The following is an 11,386-nucleotide window of genomic DNA, read 5'->3' as shown; positions in this document are numbered from 1 at the left end:
ATCCTTGGTTTTCGTGTTACTCTGCACTGCTCAAATGTACAAAGATTATATTCTGTAAATGCGCATATATTTCCAGTGTTGTGTTTTAATGTATAAATTTAAAACATTAGTTTTTAAGCTAAACATATTAGACTATAAAACATTAGTTAACATTCCAGGGATAAGGGAGCAAGAAACTGTCAAGTTTGGAAGTAAAATGTCGGTTGTGTTGCTGCTGGAGAACCGCAGACGGTCCTTGCTGCGGGGCCGCAGCTCTTCCAGCCGCCTGACAATGTCGTCTCACTTAGTAGAACAGCCACCGTCCCTGCACAACAACAATTGTGAGGAAGGCGAACAGTCTCTGTCACCGCCCACTGGCCTCAACAGATCCTGGGTGGAGCTGCCCATGAACAGCAGCAATGGCCGTGATAACAGCAAAGGGAAGAACAGGGGGCTGGAATGAGTACCCTCCTCGATGGGGATGTGGAGAAGATTCTTTTGGATGCACAGCATGAACCTGGACAGGGCAGTTCAAGAAGCAGCTCTCACTGTGACAGCCCTTCCCCACAAGAGGATGGGCAGATCATGTTTGATGTGGAAATGCACACCAGCAAGGACCATAGCTCTCAGTCAGAAGAAGTTGCAAAAGGAGAGAAAGAAGTAGATGCTCTTTAGAAAAGCGTGGACTGGGTGTCCGACTGGTCCAGTAGACCTGAAAACATTTCACCCAAGGGGTTCCACTTCAGGCACCCTAAACGTTCCGTTTCCTTAAGCATGAGGGAAAGTGAAGCTATGCGGAAAGGGGGCATCTTCTCTGCAGAGTTTCTTCAGGTGTTCATTCCATTTCTCTTCCTCTCCCATGTTTTGGCTTTGGGGCTAAGCATCTACATTGCGAAACGGCTGAGCACGCCTTCCGCCAGCACCTACTAAGGGAAGAGAAGAGTCCCTGGGCCAACGTGTGACTTGTGAAGTGGTGTCTTGCCACAGTAGTTTATTTGAACTTGAGACCACTGTAACCGTGACCCAACCTCCACCCTCTTTTTACATATCCAAGTTCCCGTAACTCTCAAATCCAGTATTTTATCCCAACTCTGTTGAGGCATTTTGCTAATAACCTCATTCCCTTTCTGGCCTGTAAAACACTTTAGAATTTTCTAATAAGAGTTTACTGCTGTTCAGAAATTTGCAAGGGCTTCTTTTCCTCAAACGCCACCAGCAGATTTTGATTTTGTCAAGAATGCCATTGTCTTCTCTCAGTACCATCAAACCTAGACCTGCACTATTCATGGTATAAATTTTACTCTTGCAAGATAACCCACCTGTCTCTTCAAATGAGACCAGGTTGCAAATGATATGAAAGCTTTGTTGTTTTGCTTTCCAAGACAAAGGCAAGCTTCCCTAAGCTTGAATTTATAGTTATGAAAAAAGAAAACAAAAACAAATAAAACAGACAAAATTAGACAAGGAAAAATATATCCTGGGCAATAAAAAGTTATTTTAAACCAAAAGAAGTAAAAATGTCATTGGCCTCAGATGAATAGTTCACCGTGGTGAAACGAGAGCAGGCCATATCATCAATATTAACAAAACCATTAGTTCAGGACATCATTGTTCTGAACTTGTCATTGGTTATGATAAAAACTTCATATGCAAAATTTTTTAATCTAGAAGATAGAGATTGACATAGCTAATAGATTATGCTAGTGTCATCTGGATCAGCTGGACATTACTAGAAAATTTTTGGATTTTTTTTAACATTTATTTCTTCCCCATAAGCTGGTGATTTGTTCGTGTTGTGTGTGTGTGTGTGTTTTCGGTTGTTCAGTCGTTTCTGACTCTTTGTGACCACATGGACTGTAGCTCTCCAGGCTCCTCTGTCCATGGCCTTTCCCAGGCAAGAATGTTGGAATGGGTTGCCATTTCCTCCTCCAGGGGATCTTCCCGACCCAGGGATTGAACTCACATCGCTTGTGTCTCCTGTGTTGACAGGTGGATTCTTTGCTACTGCACCAAGGTGGGGAGCCCTTGTTAATGTAATGATAAAAACAGAACATACTTTGCCCTATTCAATACATCCTCCTGTTTCTTTATCTCTTAACTGTTGATAAAAATCAATCTTAATAAAAGCATTTTTAATTGCCCAAGCGTAACTTAGACTTCTTAAATACAACTGAAATCCTCCCAGCTTCAGGTCCCATTCTAGCCACTGCTTCAAACACCTGGGGTTGGTTTTTTTTTTCCCACTAGAAAACTCCTTCCTCTGCCCTGCCCCCACAAACTCACCCCTGCTTCATCATATCACAGTCCAGAAGCAGGGAGTTTAACAACATGCAGGCCATCCTGGACCAGTGGAAAGGCGAGCTCATGGATACATGTTTCCTCTTTCTCCAATCAGGTGGGTAGGTCTTAGACGTATTTTATCCCAAAGGATTAAGCAAAAAATCACTCATCACAGTAGCCAATGCCTTAGCTTCAGTGTATTGTCTCTCCTTCTCTGTTTATTCCCTTTCTTCCTCACTTCTGCTCCCAGAACATATTCCAAATAAATCACCTGCTTTCAGGCTTTTTACTCAGGCTCCATTTTCAGGGAAACTTATGGTAAAATAAAGATACTTTTGAAGAACGTAACCATTGAGTACACTGGTAGACAGTCAACTGCAAGGCTATCACCTATTTAACGAGTCCATTCTTTCCAATTGCAGAGTAAATCTGTGTCTACTTTCCCACTGGAAATGAGTATCAACACTTCTATTCTGATGTCTTTTTGCACAGTATTGGACATTAAACACTTGACATTAAATTCTTTCTATCCAGTTGAACTAATCTGCCTTAAATCAAGATACTTGCACATTCTGCTAGTCTCAATTAGCCACCAGATAAAATGCCCAGAAAGATTTTTTGAGAGAAAACAAAGGTCCAGTGATGAATTTACTAAACTATTAGATTTCATAAATATTTGAAAATATGAAATAGGAGCCATCCCTGCCTTCACTGAACTTATGGTAAGAGAAACAGATGATAGATTCATATACATACATACATATGCATGTATGATATATTAAACACAGTATACTTATGTGATGGTAGCTTCCCTGGTGGCTCAGTGGTAAAGAATCTGCCTGCCAATGCAGAAGATGCAAGAGATGCAGGTTCAGTCCCTGGATTGGGAAGATCCCCTGGAGGAGGAAATGGCAACTCACTCTACTATTCTTGCCTGGAGAATCCCATGGACAGAGGAGCCTGGTGGGCTACAGTTCACGGGGTCACAAAGAGCTGACTATGACTTAGTAACTGTAAAGCACCAAAATTTACATTATATACAAAACACAATTTTGTTCTATAGAAAATGAATGCAAAAATAATGTGATGTTTAGATTTCCCACCCAACCCCCTCCCCAAACAAAAATCTTAGGTTTAAAAATTTTGGATACATTATTAAATTTCTGAGTCTCAGTGTTCTGAAATGTTGCATAGAAACAGTAACTACCTTGAAAACTTTCTGTGAAGATTCAAATAGACAATATGTGAAAAGTTTTTGGCATTTACTATGTGATACCTAGTACCTGCTACTATTGCTCTTTGCACATAATTTTCATCATTATCATTAATAACAAATTTCATTTGCTGTCACTAATGTAAGGTGACCCTGACCATTAATTGAACAAATGTTTGAGAACTTACCCAATGACCGGCACGGTGATAACCAACACAACACAGGCGAGAAAGCCATAATGGTAAAAGGAAATCCAGCTAGGTTGTTTGGTGGAAAGAGAAGTGGGGAGGGCTAGTTGGACTCTTTGAATAGGCTTTAGACGTAAAGGTGAAGAGAAGGGAGCAGTGCTAATAGCAAGCTCACAGCGCAGTACCAGAGAGCTAGGAGTTCTAACCTGAGGTCATGACTTCCGGGGCCTGGCATTGGGAAGGCAGCGGCATTTCCATCACTCTTGGCGCGCCTGACAATGGCGCCATTGTTGTCTCACAGACTTCTCTTTAGAAAGTGTTTCTTGAAACTCACTCAAGCAGAGCTATTTATCTCCCCTTGCCTCTCTGTTCTACTGTCTGTGTTTTGTCATCGTGTCTATTCAATTAAGATTGATATCTGTACCAAGGGAATCTGAGTTCTCACCAAGCCCCAAAGGGAAATTACTCACTGGAAACCAAAGCACTGTGGCTCTCTTATGTTCTGAGGGCAAGCAGCCGCTGAATGATGAATGGCGTACTCTATTTTGCTGTGGCTGTTGTAGTTGAATATACTTCAAGCAATAGTTAAGGTGACACTCAGCAGAAACACATCAGTACCCAGTGCAAACAAGATTACTCCTTTCATTAATGGAGGGATAATCCTTACGTTCTTCCTCATTTTATTTTATCCACAGTTATTGTGTCTAAGAACATGGAAGATTTACTCTTATTTAGACCCATTTGAATTGATAGGATTTATTTCTTCCTTATAAATTGTGTTGAATGAATCCTTTTGGACAACACTAAGGACCAAGCATTGGATGAGCTATTTAATCAGGAGCTCTATAGAACCCAAGGCTTACTAATGGAAAATTGGGTGATGGGGACACAAACAGAACAGATGAGCTGTCCAGACAAGCTTGAGAAATGCCCTCCTTGGGGTGTGTTACAAACCTTTGCACGCACGTCAAGAGAGACAGCACATCTGGGCCATGTCATTATAAACCAGGATAGCACAGTTACCAAACCAGGTTTGGGGAGTCCTGGATCTTACCCAGTTTGGAGGGCCATTCTGAAGAAAAAGAAGTTTTAAAACATAAATAGGAAATTGGGTACAAAATTCAAACTGAAAAACAGAAAGTCCAATAAATTGCAAATCTTAAAAAGCTGACCAATACCACAAGCATCACCAAGATTCAGGAAAATAACACTTACTATGACTGACTGAACCACTTCTGTTATACTTTGTACGTGTTTTTGCTGCTTCCTCTTTGATTGCTTCTTTATTTGACAATGTTGTTGTATTAGTCTTTGTAGAAGAAAATAAAAAGAGTACTTTTTCTAACATGGTTGATCAAATACTGTTTTATATTATTAATGGTTTCAACAAACCTAGACAGCATACTAAAAAGCAGAGACATCACTTTACCGACAAAGGTCCATAGAGTCAAAGCTATGATTTTTCCAGTAAATCATGTACAGATGTGAGTTGGACCATAAAGAAGGCTGACCACGAAAGAACTGAAGCTTTCAAATTATGGTGCTAGAAAAGAGCTTTGAGAATCTCTTGGCTGCAAGGGGATCAAAAAAATCAATCCTGAAGAAAATCAACCTTGAATATTCATTGGAAAGACTGATATTGAAGCTGAAGCTCCAATACTTTGGCCACATGAAAGCCAACTCTTTGGAAAAGACCCCAATGCTGGGAAATATTGAAGGCAGGAGGAGAAGGGGATAACAGAGGATGAGATGGTTGGATGGCATCACCGATCCAATGGACACGAATTTGAGCAAATGCCAGGAGATAGTGGAGAACAGGGGGGCCTGGCATGCTGCAGTCCATGGGGTCGCAAAAAGTCCAACATGGCTTAGTGACTGAACAACAGAGGCATTCGTGAGAACTGAATCCTGTTTACAATGTTACACATCTGATGATGGAAAGAACATTCCACAGGCAAGCTTCCAGCTCCTTCCAGTAAGCCTAGCCCACATATTCCAGGGTCAGGCAGAGTAGGACATACACTGTGATGTGATGTCTAGCCCTGCATTTTGCTATCACAGTGCCTGGCAGAGCACGTGTTAGAACTATTCCTGGAAGCCATTGCTATGGAACTGTTTGTGGAAGAGGCCACTTTTCATGAAAGAGCTGGTAGCATCACTCAGATTATTTATGACAAATACAGGTTTGCATCCTCATATGGCAACTTTGTTAGCCTCTTGTTCTTTCCTAAGTATGTCTGCATTTGAACTCAGATCCTTTCAACTTTCTATTGATATTTTTGGCTTCCTCTGTATTTCTCCAAATCCTTTCTAAGTTGAGAAACCCAGGAAAGAACATAGATCCCTCCTAAGCATGATGTTCCTGCTGCTTTTAATGGAAAGATTACCCCTGTAGTTCTACAGGCATATCAGAGGGCACATTTCTGCCAAATACAGCAGATACAGTCATCAAAAGGACATTTAGAAAGTGTTTTTACTGAAAGCACATTCAAGACTTTCAGAGGTAAAAGAGAAATAAAAATATGACCCTTAGAGCTAATTAACATTTTGCCTACAAACTTGGCAAAATTTGCCAACAAACAATGACAATTCTTGAATGATTAACCATAAGTTAATGATTCTACACTTTAATTTTGGTATAAGATCTTGGAGTTTTAAGGAAAAGATAGTTGAAACCACTAATCTTGAAACTATCTGATAATTACATGACATGCTTTGCTTCCTTTTCTGAAATTTGTCAATGGTTTTATAACTGAAAACATTGCTAGATATGGAAGCAGGCACAAATTCAACACACAGAATTGCTTAATGTCATTTCTTCTCCTAACAAGCTTAGTGAGAAATGAAAAGAAGAAAGAAAAGACATTTCTTATTTCCATGCTTCCTCCAAGCGAAGCAGGAGAACTGTAACAGATTCCATGCTTTAGTGAGCACTCCATTACCTCATTTTGCTAAGAATCAAATCATAAAGGACATCTGTGCTCAATGACTCCTCTCCCATACCGGCAAGCTGCCACCAGCAGTGAAAGAACTCAGCCATGCCAGAAAGAACCTTTCTGGCTTCAAACAGACCATTACTGTGAAGATCAGGTGTATATACTACCAAAAATGATTAATGCAAAAAAAAAAAAAATCAAATGGGTAACAGTTAATCTTCTGTTAATCAAATGCTTAGGAAGCCTCCATTAGATTGAATTTGCCAGTTTAAGTTAAAGGAAAGCACGGCACCGTTTTTATGAGACCTGTTGTATGAGACCCTGCTGTGGGCTTACGCTTTTCAATGCTTTTTCAACTATTTTCTTAAAAAAAAAAAAAGGATTTGTCAGCTTGCCTTTGCATTCTTTTTATTTGTGTGTGGTTTTTTCTGCCGTGCTGGGTCTTGGTTGCTGCATACTGACTTCTGTCTCTTGCAGAGAGCGGGGGCTGCTCTCTAGGTGCAGGGCGCAGGCTCCTCCTTGCGGTGGCTCCTTCTGTTGCGGAGCAGGGCTCTAAGCACACAGGCTTCCCTAGTTGTGTTGTGCAGGCTTAGTTGCCCCATGGCATGTGGGGTCTTCCTGGACCAGGGATCAAACCCGTGTCCCCTGCATTGGCAGGCTGATTCATTACCGCTGGGCCACCGAGGAAGACCACCCTAGGCTCTTCCTTGATGAACAGCAAAATCTCTCCCATTTTTCAGCATGCGTCCAGAGGCCTTGCTCTTGTCTTCCTAATGAAATCACTGAGAGACAGGGGAAAGTTTATTTTCTTATATAAAAGACCTTTCCTTCCGCCTTCCTGATGGAGTTTACATCACAAAAATAATGACTTTGGGTGGCGTCTCGGTTTTAAAATTTGTGTAATATTAAATACATTATTTTCATACCCCCTCTGGCAGAGTATGATATGTCCTCCAGGGGAAGAGTGTCTCTGCCCACTCCCTACCCACAGGGGAGAAACGCTGCTCTAAGACTAAATAATTCTAATTTTCTGCTTTAGTAAATAGGATGGAGAGAACGTAATTGAATTCCCATTTAGCACTTAGCATCTAATAGTGCCTCAGGCTCTGGGTGATAAACTTGACTCTTCATTCTAGCGCTAGAGCTGCAGATTTACAAGCGAGGAAAGCTAGACTGGAAGGTGTGCCATGAAGCCATGAAACTCCAGGGTGCCTCTCTCCGGCTTTTTTTTTTTTTTTTTAAGTCCCTATTAGCATGATCATGGTTCTGAATTGAACTTGAAAATATCTAGGCTACACCACACAGTTCTGTCTTTGGTGTTTTTCCCCCCCAAAGCATCTTCTATCATTTATAAAGAAAAAAGCTAATCTCATTTTTACCCACTGGCTTGGAACCCTCCTATGTTTGCAGAGAGGGGACGATTTTCTCATGTTGGTATTTGCTTAGGCTTTGGATATTAACTGCCATAATTCTTCTCACACGCCCCTGGCAATGAATCCCTCATGTAATATGCATAGTTTAATGCCCTTTTACTGTCTGACCTCCACTCTCACATCTCCCCAGGCTAATACCTCGCTAACACCTGGACTCTGCCTTCCAATTTTAAGACATATTGAACTCAGGAAGCAAAAATAGGACAGGATTGAAGTGTCTCATTTTCCTTCCACCTCTTCATGGCCTTTAGTGTTTCACCTTGAAATTATTTAAGAGAGGACAGTAGGGTGAAATTGCACCATTTCGTCTGGGTACTATACCCTGCTTCCCCTTTATGCTGACTTCTGAAATATCAAGATTTCAGACAGATTTAAACAGCAGTTAAGGATCACAGCAAGTTCCTTGGTCATCCAAAAATGTGTTTCTCCTCAAATTTTCTACTCATCAGTATATAAAACTATTGTCATAGTGTTAAGTTACCAAAGAGGGAAATAGATTTTTTTAAATGTTTAGGAGATGGGGATGTATGGTTGACTCTGGGTGGAGAATAGAAAAGAGGTTTTGTACAGCAGATCCTGTATCCCACAAAAAGGCTTGACATCATTATAGTAAAGGTGTGTGTGTGTGTGCTCAGTTGAGTCTGACCCTTTGCAGCCAAACGGACTGCAGCCCATCAGGCTCCTCTGTCCATGGAATTTTCCAGGCAAGAATACTGGAATGGGTTACAATTTCCTTCTAAAAATACTCGTCTCTTTGCTTCAGTCTCAACTATGTCATCAAGTTTTATAATATTATCAGTTAAAAACTAGTATTAAAAAAACATAATAGATGCAATGGAGTCCAACAAGTTCATTCAGGCCTGTTACTAGGAGGAGCCTTGCAGCTGGTTAGACTGGAAACAATGTAAATAAAGCAACTAACAAAAAAGCAAATGAAGTACGGACGTGCACCATTCCAAACCAAGAAAGAATCTAGCACCAGCCAGACCAAGTATGACTTCTAAACAGACACAAGTGTGACGATGTACAACCTAAAAAAAAATTGGAGCTTAATTGCTTTACAATGTTATTTTAGTTTCTATTGTACATGAAGTGAACCAGCTATGTTGTTGTTCTGTCACCAAGTTGTGTCTGACTCTTTGCAGTATCATGGACTGCAAAAAATGGTACAGATGGGCCTATCTGCAGGTCAGGAATAGAGATGAAGACGTCGAGAATGGACCTGTGGGCACAGCAGAAGACTGCGAGGGTGGGGTGAACGGGAGATTAAGGTTTGGCAACACCACCATGGGCTTCCTGAAAGGCTCAGTGGTAAAGGATCGCCTGCAAAGAAGGAGACACAGGAGATACAGGTTTGATCTCTGGATTCGGAAGATCCCCTAAAGGGGGAAATGGCAACCCACTCTGGTATTCTTGCCTGAGAAATCCCATGGACAGAGGAGCCTTGTGGGCCACAGTGCATGGAGTTGCAAAGAGTATGGCACGACTGAGTGACTGAGCATATACACCGCTGCTGCATTGCTTCAGTCGTGTCCGACTCTGTGCGACCCCATAGATGGCAGCCCACCAGGCTCCCCCGTTCCTGGGATTCTCCAGGCAAGAACACTGGAGTGGGTTGCCATTTCCTTCTCCAATAAAGGAAAGTGAAAAGTGAAAGTGAAGTTGCTCAGTCGTGTCCGACTCTTAGTGACCCTGTGGGCAGCAGCCCACCAGGCTCCTCCATCCCTGGGATTTTCCAGGCGAGAGAACTGGAGTGGAGTGCCATCGTCTTCTCCGAGCATATACACTACCATACGCAAAATAGACAGCTAGCGGGAACATGCTGTATAGCACAGGGGGCTCAGCTTGGTGCTCTGTGAAGACCTAGAGGATGAGGGGTGAGAGCGAGGTTCAAGAGGGAGGGGTATATGTGTGTGTATATATGTATATAGAGAGCTGATTCATTTTCATTAGCATAATACAAATCAAAACCATGATGAGATACCACCTCACACCTGTCAGAATGGCTGTTCTCTGATCCACATGGTTGTATGGCTGAAGCCAATATAATATTGTAAAGCAATTACCCTCTAATTAAAAAAAGCTACATATTCCCCCCTCAAAAAAAAAAGATAACAAATAGCAAGTGTTAGCAAGGATTTGGAGAAAAGGGAACACTTGCTAATTGGTGGTGAGAATATAATTTGGTACAACCAGTATGGAAAACAGTATCTAAGCTTCTTGAAAAGTTAAAAATACATTTACCATATGATCCAGCAGTTCCTCTTCTAGATACATATCCAAAGAGAATGAAATAAGTATCTCAGAGAAATATCTGCACTCCTATGGTCACTGCTGCATGGTTTAGACAGATAGGTAGATATAGATACACAGATATAGCTCATGTCTTCTTTGTCCATTCATTTGTGTGTGTATATATATATGAGCTTCCTGGGTAGCCCAGTTGGTAAAGAATCTGCCTGCAGGGCAGGAGACCCGACTTTGATCCCTGGGTCAGGGAGATCCCCTAGAGAAGGGAATAGTAACCCACTCCAGTACCTGCCTGGAAAATCCTATGGATAGAGGAGGCTGGTAGGCTACAGTCCACGGGGTCACCAAGAGTTGGACACGACTTAGCAACTAAACTATATATATATGGACACCCAGGTAGTGCAGTGGTAAAGAATCTGCCTGCCAATGAAGGAGACACAAGAGACACAGGTTCAGTCCCTGGGTCTGGAAGATCTCCTGGAGTAGGAAATGGCAACCCGCTCCAGTATTCTTGTCTGGAAAATTCCATGGACAGAGGAGCCAGGTAGGCTATAGTCCATGGGGTTGCAGAGTAGGACACAACTGAGTGACTGAGCATGCACACACACACACATACACAAACACACACACATGCGCACAGACACACATACACAGACACACACACATGCACGCACACACAGACACACATGCGCACACACACATACGCACACACACACAGACACAGACACACACATGTGCGCACACACACAGACACACACATATACATGCCACCACACGCATACACACACACACATGCACACTCACACACACACATGCACACACACACTTGCACACACACACATGCACACGCACACATACACAGACACACGCACAAACGCACAGACACAGGAACAGACACAGGTGCATGTGCACACACACACACACACACAGACACATACACATACACACAGACATGCGCACGCACATACATGCACAGACACAGACACACAGACACACACACACATGTGCGCACACACACGCAAAGACACACACATGCACACACACACATACACAAATGCAGGCACGCACACACATACACAAACACACTCGCACACACACACATGCACA

The 11,386-nt window shown here is 42.1% G+C and overlaps 1 pseudogene; it reads left to right on the top strand.

Moving 5' to 3' along the window:
* Window positions 1–271: 271 nt before the first annotated feature.
* On the top strand, window positions 272–909 carry LOC138084623 (BCL2/adenovirus E1B 19 kDa protein-interacting protein 3-like pseudogene; annotated as a pseudogene).
* The last annotated feature ends 10,477 nt before the right edge of the window (window positions 910–11,386 follow it).

The sequence above is a fragment of the Capricornis sumatraensis genome, chromosome 8 (assembly GCF_032405125.1).
Source record: "Capricornis sumatraensis isolate serow.1 chromosome 8, serow.2, whole genome shotgun sequence".
NCBI lineage: Eukaryota > Metazoa > Chordata > Mammalia > Artiodactyla > Bovidae > Capricornis > Capricornis sumatraensis.
This window is presented reverse-complemented; position numbering and strand designations above follow the sequence as displayed.